The following is a 19,188-nucleotide window of genomic DNA, read 5'->3' as shown; positions in this document are numbered from 1 at the left end:
TTCTGCAGAAGCAATAAAAAATGTTAGCGACACCAAAGCAAAATCTGTAGTGGAGCGCGCTGTAGTGCATGCATTTATAAATATGAGAATTATGAAATTGGAATACATTTTTGCAATTTTGTCTACTCTGCTATGTCTACTTAATATTGAATTGATATTTTATTTATATTGCGCTCATACACAAGTGTTTCAGAGCACAAGGCAATGGAGGGGAACAAGGGAGACCAAAAACAACGATCTTACTAGGCCCAGTGACATTGAGAACGTGCACGTGCATGGGAGAGGGGGAGGGGGAAAAGTGCATGGTAGGGGGGAATGGAAAGTGGGGATCAAAGGAAAAAACAGAGAAATAATCAGCATAAATAAATAATAAAAGGCAACAAACAGAGGTAGTGCAGCCAGCAAGTGCTGGGTATGAGGCAGCAGACAGGGTATGTCTGATAAGTGCAGGAAAAAAGGGCGGGGGGGGGGGGGCTGTATGGTTGCAGATACAGACCCAAGTGCAAGGGATGGCCGGGAGGCAGTGCTGGACTGGTGTGTGGCAGGGTGAGCAGGTACATTTAAGTACTTTAATTGCCAGTTGATACAAAAAAACAGCTTTTGATTATATTGTAATTATTTCAAAATGCCGGCGAAGAATTTGAGTGTTTCACCTGAGCACTACAGGGCAGTTAACTGCCCTGCCCCTGCCCAGGGTGTGCAGCCCTGCCCCTTCCCAGGGTGTGCCGCCCAGACTCCCCCCCCCCCCCCCACTTTCCTCGCCAGCAGTCGGACTGCATGAAGGGAATTCCTGAAAGGAGAGAAGACGGTGTGCGTGTGCGTGTGTGTGGGGGGGGAGGGGGGAGCGGCAGGTGGGCGGGGGCGTATAAATAGTGGCACCTCAGAGCATGGTCTGCTTCGACCGCTACCCGCGGCCCATCACTGCGAAGACCCAGTGAAACCAGCCCTACTGTGACAAGACCACACAGACCAAGAAGAATACAAACCCACGACTACACACTCAACCCGAGAAGATGGAGTAATGAGGCTCAAGCCTCGGTATCCAAAAAATCACCGCTGATGGATAAAAATCTATCAGCAAGAAGAAGAACAAGCATGGTCTGCTTCACAGTAGGTCGGTGACCCGTCCCATGCGAGCAGGCACCCGCCACCCCACAACACCCCCAGCCCGCTCCAGAGAAAAGGCAACACCCAACGGCACCGAGCACAGGGACAGGCAGCCAGCGCCCCCCAACGGAAACAACGCACTCAACACCGGCCCCACTGGAGAAAACCAGTGGACACGGTAGGGGCAGTAAACGGGGGCAGCGCCGCTCCCCTAGAGGCCGACCCTCGGACCCCCTTTATCTCTTCAAACGTCTCTTTTCTTTTCATTTCGTCTTCTTTGCTTCTATACACAAACTTTCCTGTTTTTTTCACTACAATACAAATATTATAACAGTAATGTAAATGAATACTGTATACATTGTGATCCTAGTAATTAATAGCAGCAATAATTGTAATAGTGCGCGTCGCAACCACAACTGCCTGCATGCGCTGGCTTAATAGGAGTTGAATTACGTATTGCCGGTAAGGTAGCTCAGTGGATTAAGCGCTTGCTGCTCCAATCTATGTATGATCTGCAGTTTCAAATTCCGGCAAGGCCAACTCAGCCTTTCATCCTTCTGAGGTATAAATGCTTATCCACTTCGGTTGGGGATATTGTATGTATGTAATTAAGCGCGTAGGCTTAAGCACTATATGAGCAACACATTAGTATTGCAATGGTAGCCATGTTAGGTTATCCAGAAAGATAAAAAGCAGAGTTGTTCCTGGGGTTTGTTGATCTGCAGGTCTCTAAGCATACATTGCCCCCTGTCTCTTTCCCGGCCCCGTCCTTAATTTTGGATGGTCTTGCTTGTTCTGATCAAAGCCGTTGGTGGGACTGAAAGATTTGAAAACTTGCGAAAGAAGTTTGATGTCACTGGCATGTTACGAAAGAAGTGCGAACTCCATAAAATCAGTCAGGCGCGTGAAAAAACGAGTTGCTTGCTCCCTGTTGAATAAAGCCACCACCACCGAGCCCCCCCCCCCGTCCGCCCGCCACGACAGGCGTCCGGAGAGCGAAGTCACGTTCTAGGACCAAAGCATCGATTGGACCCCGAAAGACATCGACAGAGGCTTTCTTTTGGGATGCGTATGTGTAGACGGCCACAGGTGGTAACATCATAACGTTCAGTGGTGGAAACGGAAACAATTTAAAGGTGGGCGCTACGAGGGCCAGGGTGGGGGCGCAGTGCCGAGGGTGCGGAGCTGGCAGTTGAACTCTGCTCAAAGGAACATTTCAAAATAATAGTTTAAAATGGTGCCAATTCTTTCATGCGGCGTCTTTCCCAAACTACACATTGTACATCAATTCCACTTTAAATCGCTTCCATGGCAGTGGTGCACCCTAAATACTGTTGGTAATGCAGTGATGTTTAGTACATTAAGGGACCCATGGACACGCTCTACAGTAGAAGGCTACCAGGGTAGCTCAGCACGTTCAGAGACCATTGCTGAGATATACTATATTAAAAACTGGTTGTTAATCGTATGACTTTATACATTTCCTTATTTTAAAAAAGTGCTATAAATTGTGTTTAGCCAGGGGATGGGTTGGGCTGTCACTTGCTTATACTCAGGGCAGAGGTGGGGGGTGGCTGCCCCTCTAGTGACAATCAAAAGTTGGCACCCATGAACCCACAGTTTACTTTCCTAATAACTGCTGTTAGCACAACAGAAGCATCCATTTGTGACTAAGCAGCTTGACAAGCATATAACATCTTTATACATATAACCACAAAGGAAGGAGCACAAACATCTGTGTGCTAGTCTGAAAAAAAAGAAGCACATTTCAAAGAAAATGAGTGAATGCCAGTTTAAGCAGCATTTTTGAATTTGGTATTTTTTTTTCCGATGAAAGCGTAAAATGCACATTTGGAAAACAATAGTGTTCCAGCATGAAGAAAGCCCCGCCTTTAACAGTGATGCCCCCACCGCAGTGTTAGTCATGGTCCATTCATTCCCGTGGTGTCCCTTTCAGGCCAGAAGAAACAAAACAAGCTAAGCAAATAAACCCTGAAAACGCGCCAATGATGGCTGGGGAGAGGAGCATAGAGCAGATCAGATCTCCCTGCCCCAGCTTCCCTTGGAGAAACTGGGGGCTCGGTAAAGCCTTGTCAGTGCTCAGGCAGGCTCGGTCTGAGATCTGGGGAGACATATGATGCCGAATCTTGGGCCAACAAGAGCCGGCCAATTGCCCAGCGCTGATTTCGTCTGATTTACCCAAGGGCACCAGATGTAAAAGCTTGGGCAGCTTTTTGGGCGTGGCAAGTGAGGAGTAGTTGGAAAAGGTGCTAAATGCACATTTCCCCCTACTTGCGTCTTCCTCTTAATATCCCTACCCTCTTATTCAGGGTGCACTGGCCTACCAAATCTCCCTGCCCCCTCTCTTCAGTTCAGGATGCACTGGCTCAGTGGCGTGTCCAGACTCTTGACTGGGGTGGCCCAAATGGGGCACTGACTTATGCAGGGATGGCACGAAGTATGCGCGCGCACACACACACACACACACACTAGATTTGGATAATGGGGTGGCACCTGCGGTGGCAAAACAGATTCCAGGGGTAGCACATGCCACACCAGGCCACTCTGTGGACACACTACTGCACTGGCTTAACCAGGCAATGCTGGATGGACGGGACCTACAGGCTGTTGTGGGCCTGCTTTTTGAGGTCACACTGGGCCAGTTTGGATGAAATACTGCATGTATGTGCAACTCTTAGTTTTCACTGATGCTACAGACCGAATATGCTTACAAATGCAGTTTTCATTTTTTTCACCAAAAACTTTGCTGTAGTTATCACCCACTTTGCCAGGCAAGGTAACGACTGCCATTTGTGATTGTGGTACCTTTTTTAATTGGTGCTAGGGATATTATACGCCCCAGTCCAACCTTACCTCTCCCCCTTGGTTCTTATCTTGCCCCTTCATTGCCCGACTCACTCTCTTCCCTTGCTTTTTCAACTCACTTAGCTAAATGCATTAATATCGAATAGGCAGTACACACATATAACTCGCTTTATTTTCAATGAATATGTCACGGGGGCTCTGGGAGGGGGACCTGGTGTGGCCACATTATAGTCGACTGTGCGTGTACCTGTGTTTTTCCCACACAGGCTAATCAATCTCCGTCACACGTTTCCCAGAATACTGGACAGGCTTCATTCTGTCTAGAGACGTGTATCTATGATCTCCGTATAACTTGCGTGTAAGCTGCTGCTGCTGGGGTTGTCCTCTCTGATGTCAGCTTCAACAGGGAGACCAATGAAGGCCCGCCCTGCACATTCACATCAGAAAAAATACAACCCACTGGGGAAAAAGGCCCAAGACACCCCTTGCAAGGATAACAAGTATTTATTCCTACAAAATCGAAGTGCATCAGCAAAGAACTCTTCTGCCGCTTTGTTTCTCATGTGAGGATCATTGTGGCCAGGAGGGCCTTGCTATCTGTCCCGCGGAATGGTACTACCAAGAGGCGCTCTGCTCCCTTCTCATGACCTTGCAGGGCGCATTCTTCCCAGGGCACAAAGGCCTGTAACTTCTAGGAAAGTGTCAGGTTTTATGGATCTCTGAAACCTGCCCAGGGTGAGGGTGATGTCCACACTCATGCAAGGGGTCCAATACTAACACATATGCTGCTGTTTGCCACACCGGGGCCTAACTTCTAAAATGGCTGCCGGTAGCTAAAATGGCGTGTACATCAGCATCCTCTATATAGCCTCTAATCATTCACCAAGGCGATTGTGCACCTTCCTCTGTGTGCACCCCACTACCCCCTGCTCCCTGGATGTGTTCTCTAGCCTTTATTTCTCATTTGGTATCACCTAAGGGTGTGGGAAGACCCTCTCTCCTTCCCAACACTATCAAGTGGGAGAGCAGCAGTCGCTACCTCGTTGTGACCCTGGACAGCAAACTCAGCTGGCAAAGCCATATCGGGAAGAATCAGCAGAAGGCATCAGGAAAGATGGCAGCGCTGTACCCACTCCTGAAGACCAAGTCCATGCCCCTCTAGACAAAGATTAGTGTGTACAAGGCGATCATCATGCCTATCCAGTATGGATGACCTGCCCAGAGCGACACCGGAAGAGTCTTCAGATAGTCCAGAACAAGGCCCTGCAGATAGCATCTGGAGATCTACTCTTCACAAGGATAGCTGACCTTCACAGATAACTGGACATCGAGATGTTGGACAAACATCTAGTGAAGCTGAGCAAGAATTTCTGCCAAGGACTGGATCAGAACCTGAGCCCTCTGATCAGAAGACTCACTGCCACCACTGCAAACCCATTCAACCACTACCCGTGGGCCATCACGACAAACACCCTGTGAAACATGCCTTACTGTGACAAGTCCACACAGACCATGTAAAATCCAACCCATGTCTGCACACTCAACACGAGAGGATGGAGCAATGAGACTCAAGCCTCGGCATCCAATAACCACTGCTGATGGATGCAATCTGTGAGCAAGAAGAAGAAAGAAGCCATTATAATGAATATGCCTGCATTTTGGGACTCCCAACTGCGAGCGGTCTGTGTCCCGCTGTTGCATGCAGGCTACTGTGAGCAATGCCCATTGTTCACACCATGGGTCCCCACTTTCCTCGTTGCACCCGAAGGTACTTAGTTAAATAATTAAATCCAGTTTTCTTTACTCTACATTGCCTGTCCAGCTAACACCCACGGGGTTGTGAGATATCACGAACACCATTCTCTCAGAAACACTCAATTTCGTACCCCTGTTCCCTCCTCCCCTAGTCTCTATTATTAGCTCTCTTTCCCATCCTTTCATAGTCTCTTCACCCCTCTTCCTCTTTATGCCTCTAATTTCCTCCTCTCGTCACTCCCTTACCCCTCACTTCTTTGCTTTTCCTGCATCCTCCTCTCGCGCTCTTCTCTGTTACTTTCTACTCTCCCCCTTTCATCTTTACTTTCTCTCTTCAACCCTCGCTCTCCTGCTCCTTTGTCCTCATTCCTTGTTCTTACTACCTCCTCCTCTTTCCTTCACTCATCTTAATCCTCCCAACATGCTTCATTTCACTTACTTCCTCATCTTTCATTTCTTTCATTGCTTCCTGTTTTCTTTCCTTTCAAAATTCTTACTCTGTCTCTTCAAATCCATCCCAGGGCTTGCCGCGTCTCTATCTGGCTGACATCATCTCAGAGTACTCTCCTCCTCGCAACGTCCTCTCTAACATCCGCCTTAATCTCTCTGTCCTCTGCCCAACCTGCGCATCCGCTCGCTCCTTCGACATTTTGCTTCGCACCACTAGAATGCACCCCCACACACCAAAAACATTCCCAGCATCATCCACTTATTTAAGTCTACATTGAAGCTCCACTGCCTGAGGCCAGAAGGAGCTCGCTTTACTCCCCAGCACGTCACTCTACCTCCATCACCACATTTTAAAACAAATTTGATTGACGTTTTGCAATGAGTTATTCCAAAGCCCACCAGGAGGGGGTGGTCTAGCAAGACCCAGGGGAATAGGTAAAAAGGCAGGACAGCAGACCAGTGGGTGGAAGCTAACAAAGTACCAGTTTCCGGAAAAACAAGGCAGGAAAATATCACCAGAGGGAGGGGATAATGGGAGAGGCAAAGCATAACCAGGTGGGATGAAGCCATGGCAAGTTGGGATCTAAGACTGCATTGAAGGATTGAGGAAGTCCCAGAAGGAGGGATATAAACAGCAAGTAAAGGAGGTACCCCAGAAAATATCAGGAAAAAAAGCAGAATGTGCATTTACTGGTCATTCGGCAGTTCCAAAAAAACTGAATCCAATTTTACCGAATGAGGGGGGCAGAGGATGGGGGTTCCCCCGTCCCCATGCCCTGTAAAATGGGGTTCGGGGGTTGCAGAGATATCCCCCACAATAAAGTTTTTTTAAAAAGACCCTGCGGCGGCAGTTTCGACCCAAGGTGAGAATAGGGGACTGACGTCACAGGGGATGGGGAAGTCGAGGCTTGCGAAGAAGTGTGCCACCGAGAAGTAAGTAGGGATGTAAAGGGATGTGGGAAAAGGAACAAGTTACTTACCTGTAACTGTTGTTCTCCAGCATGGGTCTGGCATGGATTCACATGCTCATGAATATTCCCCGTCGTCAGGCTGGGAATCCTCGGTAAAGAAAAAACCAGTATCAGTTTCGTTTCTGATCTGTCTTTCGTAGTAATAACCAATCACTGGTCTCTGCGTCATACTGACCACAGCCAATGACTGCCCTCTACCTAAGCACCGCCTCTGGCAGCCATCTTCAGATTTGGAAGCACGTGAAGTGGCAGTATGACCAAGTGAAGAGCCGCAGAGGGGTAGGCGGGAGGGTTCGCATGTGAATCCATGCCAGACCCATGCTGGAGAACAACAGTTACAGGTAAGTAACTTGTTCCTTCTCCAGCATGGGGTCTGGCATGGATTCACATGCTCATGAATAAAGAATACATAGCAGTACACACATGCACAACCACGGGAGGTGGCAAAGGCTCAACATTAAGCATCACATCAACTCAACATTAAGCATCTTACCTCCTCACCAGGCTCACCTCAGGCGAACAGATTGCGCAGCACTGCTTGGCCGACCCTGGACTCCTCCCTGGAATCCCGGTCGACGCAGTAGAATTTCGTGAAGGTGTGCGTCGACCTCCACGTAGCAGCCCTGCATATGTCCAGCAGGGGCACACCAGATAGGAACGCCGTGGTAGCTGCGATCGCTCTGGTGGAATGGGCTCTCGGACGGCCAGGCAGCGGTCGGTTTGCCAACCGGTGACAGCACATGATACAGCCGGAGAGCCATCTGGAGATGGAAGCCTTCGAGAGAGCCTTCCCCTGATTGACAGGTCCAAAGTTCACAAAGAGTTGTGACGTCTTTCGAAAACCCTTCGTGCGGTCCACGTAGAACTTCAGCGCTCTAGCTACATCCAGCGAGTGCAAAGTCCTCTCAGCCGGCGACGAAGGCGACGGGAAGAACACAGGTAACACCAAGGGTTCGTTGAGATGGAAGTCCGACGGTACCTTGGGCATGAAGGAGGGGTGCGTCCTGAGCACTACCCTCGTGTCGTGGAAAGTCAAGTACGGGGCCTTGCAGGAAAGGGCCTGGATCTCTCCCACTCGTCGTGCGGAGGTGATGGCCACAAGAAAAGCTGTTTTCCACGATAGAAACTTCAACGGGGCCGAGTGCAGAGGCTCGAACGGAGGTCCCATGAGCTTGGTCAGCACCACGTTGAGCTCCCACGCCGGGGCCGGAGCCTTCACCGGCGGGAACGATCTGAACAGTCCCTTCATGAACTCTTTCACCAGACGATGAGACCACAAGGACGTCCGCCCCGTGGTTCTGGTGTATCGGGAGATCGCAGCAAGATGAATCTTGATGGACGCGTGTGCCAGACCAGCTTTGGCCAGCGTCAGCAGGTACGGCAGTACTTGGGGAGCCGTAATCCGTAGAGGGTTAATCTTCTGTGCGTGGCACCAGACAGAGAACCTCTTCCATTTGTGTCCGTAGCATTTAAGAGTCGAGGACGCCCTGGCCTTTGCAAGAACCTCTCTGCAATCGGCCGGTATGTCGTATCCTCCAAACTCTAGCGCTGCAGGAGCCAGGCCTGCAAGTTCAGCGACTTCGGGTCGTGGTGGAGGATGGCGCCTCCTTCCCTGGAGAGTAGATCCGCGTCCGCCGGCAGCTTGATCGGCGGGGACGCTGACAAGTCCAGAAAGTCCGGGAACCATATCTGCCTCGGCCACGCAGGTGCGACGAGGATCATCCTGCACCGTGACCTCTTGAGCTGGTTGACGAGCCGGATTAGCAGAGGCAAGGGAGGGAACGCGTAGAGGAACAGGCCCTCCCAGGGGAACGAGAAAGCATCGCCCATGCTCCTTGTCTGGGGAAACCTGCTGGCGAACCTCCGGCACTTGGTGTTCGTCGCCGTCGCGAACAGGTCGATCTGGGGTGTGCCCCACCGTCGGAAGAGGCGATCCACCAGATCCTGCCGTAGTTCCCACTCGTGGCACGAGCGCAGCTCCCTGCTGAGTGAGTCGGCGATGGTGTTTTTTATCCCTGCCAGATGAAACGGCACCAGAAAAATCCCTTGGGCGACGGCCCAATGCCACAGGTCCTGCGCCTCCTTGGACAGCGCTGGGGACCTGGTTCCGCCCTGTTTCCTGATGTAAAACATGGTGGTGGTGTTGTCGGTGAAGATCCTCACCACCTTGTCCTTGAGGGACGGAAGGAAGGACCTGAGGGCCCAAAACACTGCACAGAGCTCCAGGACGTTGATATGCAGGGACTTCTCCGTCGGGAGCCAGAGTCCCCTTGCGTGCAGATTTTCGGTGTGCGCTCCCCACCCTTCCAGGGAGGCATCCGTGGTCACAGTCTCCTGGTGGGCTGGGGTCTGGAAGTCCATGCCCGCCGTCAGATGCGCGCGGGTGCCCCACCACCGTATCGCTCGTCGGAAGCTCTCGTCGAGCTTGATCCTTTCCTCGAAGCTGCCCGTCGTCTGGATCCAGCGCGCATCCAGGAATTCTTGCAACGGGCGCATCCGGAGCCTGCACATGGGAATGAGGTAGATGCAGGAAGACATCATCCCGAGGAGGGACTTGATGGACCTCACTTTGGCCGCGTCGGCCACCAACATCCGTTGCACCTTGCCCAAAATGGTCCTGGTCCTCTCCTCCGACGGGGAGGCCAGAAGGGACACTGTGTCGAGCCTCGCTCCCAGAAACAGTGCGACTTGCGCGGGCACCAGGTGGGATTTGGCGTAGTTCACAGAGAATCCCAGTTCCGTGAGGAGTTGGACGGTCCTTGCCGTGTGGACCACGGCGAGCTCCCTCGTCTTGGCGCGGATGAGCCAGTCGTCCAGGTAGGGGTAGACGTGGATCCCCTCGCGGCGCAGCTGCGCCGCCACCGGTGCGAGGCACTTGGTGAATACCCTGGGTGCCGACCGTAGTCCGAAGGGAAGGGCTTTGAACTGGTAATGACGCCCTTGGACCACGAACCTGAGGAATTTTCGGTGCCCCTTTAGGATGGGAATGTGGAAGTAGGCATCCTCCAAATCCAACGACGATAGGAAGTCTCCTTCCTCCAGCTGACCCAGGACGTGCTGGAGGGTGACCATCCGGAACTTCTGCGCCTTGATGAACTTGTTCAGACGTCGCAGGTCTAGGATGGGGCGCCATCCTCCCGTCTTCTTCTTCACGAGGAAGTATCTCGAGTAGACTCCGGAGCCCCGAAGCCTCTTTGGGACGAGTTCGATGGCGCCCTTCCTGAGCATCGCCTTTACCTCCAGGAGAAGTTGAGGGACGTGAAGTTCTTTCCTGGCCACGGGGGGGACGCGCGGGCACCTTCTTTGAAACTCGAGCGCGTGGCCCCGGGCCAGGGCGTCCAGCACCCAACGGTCGGTGGAGATGGACTCCCACACGCTGACGAAGCCCGCCAGCCGGCCTCCCACCGGGGTGCTTCGGTGGGGGCCCGACCCCACGGCCGGTTCAATCCTGCTTGGACGCGGCCTTGCCGCCTTGACCTCCTTGGCGACGACGGCGGGGTCCGCTAGACTTGCCTCGTCCTCTGTAGGCCTCTTGCGACGACGAGCGGGCCGCTTGACGGTAGGAAGCGAAACCGCCGCCGGAACCTTTGGAGGCGCCCTTGCCTCCGCTGCTCCGAAAGGGCGTCCGTCGTTGCTGCAGAACTCCAAGGGCCCGGGCCGTCTCAGTATCCGCCTTGATGGCCTGAAGGGAATCGTCCACTGTCTTCCCAAACAGGTTGTTCCCGTCGAAGGGCATGTCCAGGACTCTGGTCTGGACGTCCTGCCGGAAGTCCGTAGCTTTGAGCCATCCACGACGTCGAAGGCAAACGCTGTTGCCCAGCTGGCGGAACCCAGTGTCGGCGATGTCCGTCGCCACGGTGATGGCGTGGTCCGAGGCCACCTCACCTTCCTGCAGGATCTCCAGGGCCTCCGCCCTCTTGTCGTCCGGCAGAAAATCCAGCAGGGGAGCTATCTTGTACCAGAGCTCCCTGTCGTAGCGAGCCACGATAGCCAAGGCGTTGGCCGCTTTAATCGTCGTCGCTGCCGACGAGATGACTCTACGTCCCATAGCATCCAATTTCTTTCCCTCGCCGTCCGGCGGGGAAGTCGATGTGGAGGCCGCGCCCCCCCCCGCTTTCTTCCTGGCTGCCGCGGAGACGACGGAATCCGGGGTAGGCTGCGCCCGGAAGCACAGGGGGGCCGTGTCCGGGACCCGGTACTTTTTCTCGTACCGGTCTCTTCTAGCTGGCGTCGTGGAAGGGTTCTTGAGGAGGGAAAGGCCCTCATCCCAAATGTCGTCCAACAGAGGCACTGCGAGGACCGTCTTCCTCTTGGCCTCGCGCCGCTGATAAAGGAAGCCTTCCTTTTTCTTCTCCTCAGGGCAGAGTTGGAAAAGCTCGGAAGCCCTGGAGATCATGGAGTGAAAAGATCCGATCTCGTCGGGCGGAGAAGCCCTGGCGGGAGGCGACGACGGAATATCCTCGTCGTATGCCTCGTCGTCCGTACCCGTCGCTGCCGTGTCAGTCCCCGTATCATCCCCTCGGGTGGACGGGGAGGAGGGCTGGACGGGGCGCGACGGTTGAAAAGGAGGTGGTGGATGGATCCTTCTTTTCTTGGTAGGGGGAACACCAGAAGGTCCCGGTTCTGGATCCCCCGACGGGAGAGGTTCCTCCGTCGGTAACGGTAGCCTCGTCCTTATCTCGGAACATAAGGACTGTATGGCCAACAAAATGGCCGCCGAGTTGTCTTGCGGCGCTGGCAGAGGGGAATCCGACGGGCGAGCAGGGGCCCCGTCGGTATCCTCGACGATGTCGTCGTCGTCACCTGCGTCGGGGTCCATTCCGACGGGCTGGCCTTCTTCCACGCCTAGGCCGTGGCTTAAGACCTCGATCAGCTCCTCTTCTGAGGTTGAGGCCGAATCTACGACGACGCCCTGCCCCCCCTTCTTCTTCCCCACGGAGGGTTTCACGGGGGTCCTATCGATGGGCACAAAAGAAGACTCCCTCCGAGGAGGCAGGGAGATTCTGGGCCCCGAGGTCGCCACCACTGGTGCAGCCTCCACAGGCTGAACCAGGGCCGCCGCGACCGTTTCGATAGAGGGCTTGGTCGGATGGATCAAGGCCTTCACCACCTTAGGTGCGCTCACCGCCTTATCCTTGAGGGAGGGGGCACTGCCACGCTCCTCCTCTGCCTTAGAGCTCGACCGGGGCCTCTCCAGGAGCTTCGCCGGGTGCTCGGCCTTCCTCTTACCCGACCCAGAGCGTTGGCTCGTGGTTGATGGTGCCGGGGAGGGTGCGCCCTGCCTGGCGCCCGTAGAGCCCGACCGTTCGGCGCTCCCGGTGCCAGCGGACTCGCGGTGCTTAGCCTTATGTTGGGCCCCCGTCGCCGGGGCGCCCTCAAAGGTCTTAGAAGACCGCTCGGATTTCTTCTTCTTCTCGCCAGACGGGCTCTTACCCTCCAGCCAGTTGGCGAGACGTTGATGGCGGTCCTTCATGGTCCGTTCCGACATGTTGCCGCAAAACGCACAGTACTTCTCCACGTGCGTCTTGTCCTCATGAAGGCAGTAAAGGCAGAAAGAGTGTTCGTCCTCCTTAAAGACGTTCTGCAGCTGGCATCCAGGGCAGACCCTGAACAGCTTTCCGGGCGTCGAGCTTCCCTTCTCCTGGGCCATATCCGAGACCGGGCCTGAGAAGCTTCTGGAGTCCTCCGAAGTGTAGCTCGACGAAATCTTCACCCTTGAGGGGCGCAGACGAATCCGACACGGGTCCCCGTTGATCGGATGTAGGATCGGTGGAGCTTGAGGCTCTTTTGACCGAAAGAATCGAAGTTTTTTGAAAAAGCGCGAAAAATAGCACTAACGCTCGAGAGCAATAGCACGAGGATCCCAACACATGAACGTGCGGTAAAAATCTGAAGATGGCTGCCAGAGGCGGTGCTTAGGTAGAGGGCAGTCATTGGCTGTGGTCAGTATGACGCAGAGACCAGTGATTGGTTATTACTACGAAAGACAGATCAGAAACGAAACTGATACTGGTTTTTTCTTTACCGAGGATTCCCAGCCTGACGACGGGGAATATTCATGAGCATGTGAATCCATGCCAGACCCCATGCTGGAGAAGGTTATCTATGTGATCACTGCGCGATTTTCGGATTCAACATTTTCGTCATCAGAATTTTGGCCGCGAGAGTGATCGCATAGATCCGTAAAGGAAGGAGAGAAAAGGGAGTATCGGTGACATAAGGGAGAGAGGTGAAGATAGGCGGCAAGAGGACAGAACAAAGTAAGGTGGTGAATGGTAGTGAAGTGAGAAGAGGTAAGAGATGCAGGGGGAGGAGAAGTTGCATGCATAACAGTAGCCACAGGGGGTGGCCAGTGGGCAGGTAAAGGGGATAGGGGCGAGCACTTGGATAGATTTAAAGACAAACAGTAGGAATTTGAAAAGGGACGGGTTTCTCCCAGCCATCCTGCCCACATGGAATCAGTGGTGGAAAGGGGGAGATGATAGAGGCTGCTTGTGGTGCAGGGTGCAGTTGAGTATTTTGTCTAGCAGGGGAAAGGGTGTCTAGCAGGGGAAAGGGTAGAGGGAAGGCCAAATAAAGGTTAGCACGGTAGTCAAGGCGACCGAATACCATGGAGAGGGCCTTACACATCGTTTTACACATTTTGAAACACTTGGGGTGTCAGTCTACGCCTGTGATTATAAAATTATAAGGCTAGTTCAGACATGGACCCCGTGCTCTCTGTACTTATAGTGGCAGATACACCTCACCGATGACACCCAGTAAGATAGATACAGGGGTTCCAGGTTTCTGCTCCCCCTCTTGCCATGTGGTTGCAAGCTGGACTGGATTCTCCATAACATGTGGCTGTGAAGTGACAACAGGGGCAGCTGTATCGAGCAAAGGTATATCCATGGCAGCAGTGCTGGAAGTGGGAACAGTTAACTGGGGGAACTGTCACCTCTTTGGAGGGGCGGGGCTGTGGGAAGGAGGGGATGAAAAGGCAGGTTCAGGGGGAGTGTCTCCATTCAGGTTGTGCAACACAGTGGGCCTCATTCCGAGTACGGCGCTAACCAATGGCGCTATTAACGCCTTGGTTGACGCCGTACCCGGAACGGCAGCGCCTTGGTGGATGGCGGAATCACCGCCCCATTCCAAGGTTGGCGGGGCGGTAATTCCCCATTCACCAAGGCTCTTCCCCATTCCCAAATGAGCCCCCATAGGGCTCAATGGGAATGGGGAAGATGCAAATAACGGTGACCGTTCATTACGGTCACCGTTATTGGCTTGGAGGCCCCTTAGCGCCCTCGACTTTAACACCTGCTCAAAGCAGGCGTTAAGGGCGAGGGCGCAGAGGGAACTCGGAGTATGGCGGTAAGGGATTACCGCCACCGGTCTCGTTACCGGTGGCCGCTATCCCTTACCGCCATACTCGGAATGAGGCCCAGTATCTCTTCATAGACCCCAATCCTGGCGATTTGCAGAAAAACAAAGAGCATTATGGGAACATCATAATGTTCACAATTTTAAATGTTAAACATGTCTTATAATGATTCAGTAAAAAAACATTTTTAATTGAATAACGTACTCTTCTGCTTTGATTGGTCACAATATTCACCCTAATAAAGAGATGTCTGTTAATTGCAGGACATATATAACATGTTGGACACTTCCAGCACTGTCAGGGTCATCACGAGTTGGGCAGTAACCATTATATGCGGTGGTAATGCCATTGGGTCCAATGGGGAAGGACTGATCTGCTGATCTAGCACAGCCAGTATCCAGGACTACTGCTGAGATACCAACCAAACTGTGAGGAGTCCCTATATGTCAGTCTTTGGATGTTTCTGTATGCAGGCTCTGGTGCCAAGAGGTCTGAAAGCGTGTTGAAGAGCTGGTTGTTGGTTTGTGTAATATGTGTGATAATACAGATACGGTTTGTAGACATTGTTTGCAGGTGTGCCACTTCATCTTGTTCCAGCCCATTTCCTGCGCCGCAAAGCAGAACTTATTGATGCCATTTTGCCATCCCCTCTCGCTTCGCTTCTGTTTTCCTCTGTTCTGATCTATCAAACCCATTTCTTTCTCGTGTGTATCCGTGTTGCTAGACTTGCTTTTCAATTTCCCTTTGATCACGTTGCCTTCAATCTTGTCTTCAAATTTCCTGAGCTCACCTCTCCACCCAGCCTTCATTTATTTTTTTGCAGCATGAACTGTTCTTCACCCTTTCATGTGCTTCTCCGGCCTTTACAAGGTATCCTATTTGCAGGACATTTTTTGTACGTTTTTGAACATCCTCCAGACCACCGCTACCCTCCAAATGCACTTTTCACAGGTGCCATTACTAGCAGAACAGAAAAACTGTAGGAGGAAACAAAAAGCAAGAGGTTTTATTACTTTTTACACCATGCTTTTCAAACATCAAAAAAGGGCAATAAAAAGCACGTTGCAACTTTGCAGAGTGAAGAATTAAAAGGGGGAACCCAGGAAAGCAGTGCACCAAAAATATCCTTTGGAATGTGCACCATGGATTCTGGATTGGGACGATTGTTCAGAAAAAGCTAAATGAATGGCAATAGGTGGGAGAAGCAAGGGGGTAGCGCCAAAGTGCCAGCACTGCGAGATGCTGCTTCTAGGCACAAATATGTCATAGGTGGGGCCATTATTATGTAAAGGGGAGCACACATCAAATACCTTATGTGATTTTCAGCACACCATCACGCCCTGCATCCCAATACTACACGCCATGTGACCATGCAATCACTGGAAGAGGTGCAAAATGTCCACCGTCGAGTCACAGGAACGCTGGAAGAGCACTGGACTTGTTCTACCTGATCAAGGTGACCTCCAAGAGATCTGCCAACGTCAATCCATCTGATCATTGGATTACTCGCAGACTTCAATCCACCTGGTTAAGGGATCATTGTGACCACTGCACATTTCACTTCATCCGATCATAGAATCTTTGATCGCTATCTACTCCCTCAGGATAGCTCAGGGGCAACATGCTCGCCCTGGCAGCAAGACGACATGGAGCACCCCAGGTCCAATCCCTGGATCCACGCTTAAAAACCTCTGGGTATTACGTGCGTTATAAATAACCTATTCTATCCTATCTCTGCTGATAATGGAATCCATTGGAGCTGCAGCCTTCCCTCCGCCTCCATACTTCCCTCCACTTCCACCTGCGTTCTTCTCCCCACCTGATCATCTCCGGGTGTAGCCCAGACAGTCTAGCTCTACGGTTCTAACTTTCTACGGGGCCTCTTTTCAGAGAGGCCTCTGCAGTGAGAGATAATGCCCTGTTAACCATGGCCACATGTGTTCAATAAGAGGCTGCACAGGGACCTTCAATGACAAATGCTTTTAGGCTCCACGAGAAGCACGATGAGGAGCCGGCCGCGAGGCGGGGAGGGAGGAGACACCCAAAAACAGGGAAAGGGATGGCACTCAAAAGGAACTGGGCAATAGGGACACATGGCAGTGCAAAAGAGGCCACTTAAGATATGGCAGTGAATCCCCACCATAAGCAAACACACCCCAGTGATAGGTCTGTACACATCAGAGGTGGGACTTCCCATAGCAAAGAGGGGGTTACGCACATCAGTAGTACAGTTAGAAATATAAGTGGCAGAACTGCACACATCAATGATAGTCTAATACACAACGAGGAGATATTATTATTAGTAAACCTTGAAGAAAATGTCTGCATTTCCAGCTTCCTAATATAGTGGCCATGTAACCTGATCCCTCACCAACCAACATCGGGAACATTCCTGCCAGCATCTGATGGTTGGACAGAGGTACATCTGGAGCGATAGAGGGGAACCGGCTTAAATTGGGCAAAGTTACACAATTGTCAATTAAAGCTGTGGAAATCAGGTATCAGATAATATTATCCCCATATATATGGTCGCCGTAAATAATATCGCCGGGAAAAAGTTGTGGCGATATTATTTGGGTGACCATATATATATGGGGACAGGGGCAGCGGGGGGTGCGATTTTTTTGCATGCGATATTTTTGCAGGGACATTATTACATGGAACCGGAAATCATCAGCACTATTCCTTTTACATGGAACCGGAAATCATCAGCACTATTCCTTAAAATGAGGGGCAGCTCAGAAGTGTGAACACATATATGGTTGGTTACGGGGTACGTTCCCTGTTCCCCGTCTAAAATCAAACAAAATGCAAAGAACCTGGCATATTTTATCTGCTCCGTCCCAGTTCTAGGGAAAACTAGAAACAATAACACAACGTAGCACCTGGTATCCCTCTGCCCTTTCCCTGATCTGCTTTGGAGCACATACACTTTCCATTGGACTGTGTGATACCCAACAACTAGCTGTTAATACAAAATACTAAACAAATCAAAACGACTTCTCTCTGATAGGAAGTGGACAACAGGGATCGAAATTAAGACTGGATAAGCAGGAGGTAAAAGCAGCTCCTGGGTATCCATCATTAAGCATTAGCCGGCAGCTGCTAAGACCGGACAAGAAGCTAGTACATGTCATTCAGCAAATCTAACTTCAACTTAAGCTGTAAGAACATCCATTTGTCAGATATTTATGACCCCTTATGCTTTAAATTTTATATAAATATGTTTCTTCCTAGATTGTCCGAAACACACAGAGTTAAATTCACATAGGAGTACTTGCTCAGCATCAGTTGGCCAGGGGAGCCAAAAGTAGCTACTGGTGTCAAGCTAACAAGGCTCTTCTAAGCTGCAAGCAGGCGCTAAATAGCTCCGGGCTCCCCTCATTTTTTAACCCTGGGGCAGGCTTATAACACCAAAACATGGGTTTTGTGCAACTGCACACACCTGCGCGACCACATCCAATGACTTCATATGGAAATGCAATTACTATCGATAATGCTTTATTGGTGCACAGTGGCGTCGCTAGAGAAGGGACTGGGGAGCCTGGGCCCCCCCTCCCTCTGAAATCCTGGACCCCCTCTTGTGCCCCCCTACCTAAGGCTGTGTTCTCTCTCGTGGTGTTATTTGTGACACTCACTAAGGCAAATGTCTGCATATCACACAGCAAATAATCTCCTTTTGTCTCAAAGCTAGCAGTGATCTTAGTATGTATTCTGGCATCGGTATGAACAGGAGCACGAGACACTTCTCAGGTGTTCCTGCCAGGCTTCTGCACAGCAACCTCCAAAGTGTGCACAGCAGCTTGTAGCCAGAGCCGGCCTTAGGGGGGGTGGCGCAATTAGCCCCCACCATGCCAGCTCAGAGGAGTCTTTCAAGGGCTCCCCCGAGCTGGCGTTGTGGGAGAAGGCGCGGCAGGCAGCCTATTGCTATTAAATGCGCCCGCCGGTGCAGGCGCATTTAATAACAATATGGTGCTGTTGTCAGCACCCTATTGTTTTTAAGTGCACCCCACCGCCGCGGGCGCATTTAATAACAAAAGGGCGCAATTAGACCCCCACCAGCTGGCGTAGTGGCAGAAGGCGCAGCAGGCGCCTCTTTATTATTAAAGGCGCCCGCGGCGGCAGAGCGCATTTAATAACAATAGGGTGCTGATGCTCCCTATTCACATCATTATCTCCTGCAAAAAAAAAATGCCACATCCTAGCCCCGCCCCTAGGCCTGTTGACTAGGGCTCCCAGGGCTCTGCTGCCCCTAAGGATGGCCCAGCTTGCAGCCCCTCCCATCAGAATGTAGCACAGGAAACTGCAAATGATGGGGCAGTATTCAACAAAGGAAGCAGGCGCCCCTCTCTCAGAAGAACAAGACATGATAACCTGTTCAGTGGTTGTTAACCACATTGAGAGTTCGCAGCCATCTGCCTTTTGCTCACTGTACCTTTCACAGATGGGAAATATCCATTTGCATATCAGTCTTTGTCCCGCCCACATGGGCAGTCCAGCACCGAAATGCTATGGCAATTCCTCTCTGAACAAGAGTACCAACAGCAACCCCATAACCGTGTTTCAGCCTTGTTGGGCATCATCAGTGAGGTGAAGCTGAGCCTTTCTAAGCACAGTGAGCAGGGAGTCCACGTCTGGTTGCCCCGAGGTAAGCTAGGGTGACTAACCCCAAGTTCCTTCAAAAAATTCAACAAAGGTAGCAGGCACCCCTCTCTG

The 19,188-nt window shown here is 51.8% G+C and overlaps 1 protein-coding gene across 1 annotated transcript in view; it reads left to right on the top strand.

Moving 5' to 3' along the window:
- The first annotated feature begins 893 nt into the window (after positions 1-893).
- The window catches only part of LOC138531124 (cornifelin homolog), a 106,700-nt gene continuing 88,405 nt past the window's right edge, over positions 894-19,188 (top strand). Inside the window, exon 1 of the mRNA XM_069640967.1 lies at positions 894-1,285. The gene's annotated coding sequence lies outside the window, so the exon portion shown is untranslated. The remainder of the gene's footprint in view (positions 1,286-19,188) is intronic.

Source organism: Ambystoma mexicanum, chromosome 1q (assembly GCF_040938575.1).
Source record: "Ambystoma mexicanum isolate Mex_15411 chromosome 1q, UKY_AmexF1_1, whole genome shotgun sequence".
Classification (NCBI taxonomy): Eukaryota; Metazoa; Chordata; class Amphibia; order Caudata; family Ambystomatidae; genus Ambystoma; species Ambystoma mexicanum.
This window is presented reverse-complemented; position numbering and strand designations above follow the sequence as displayed.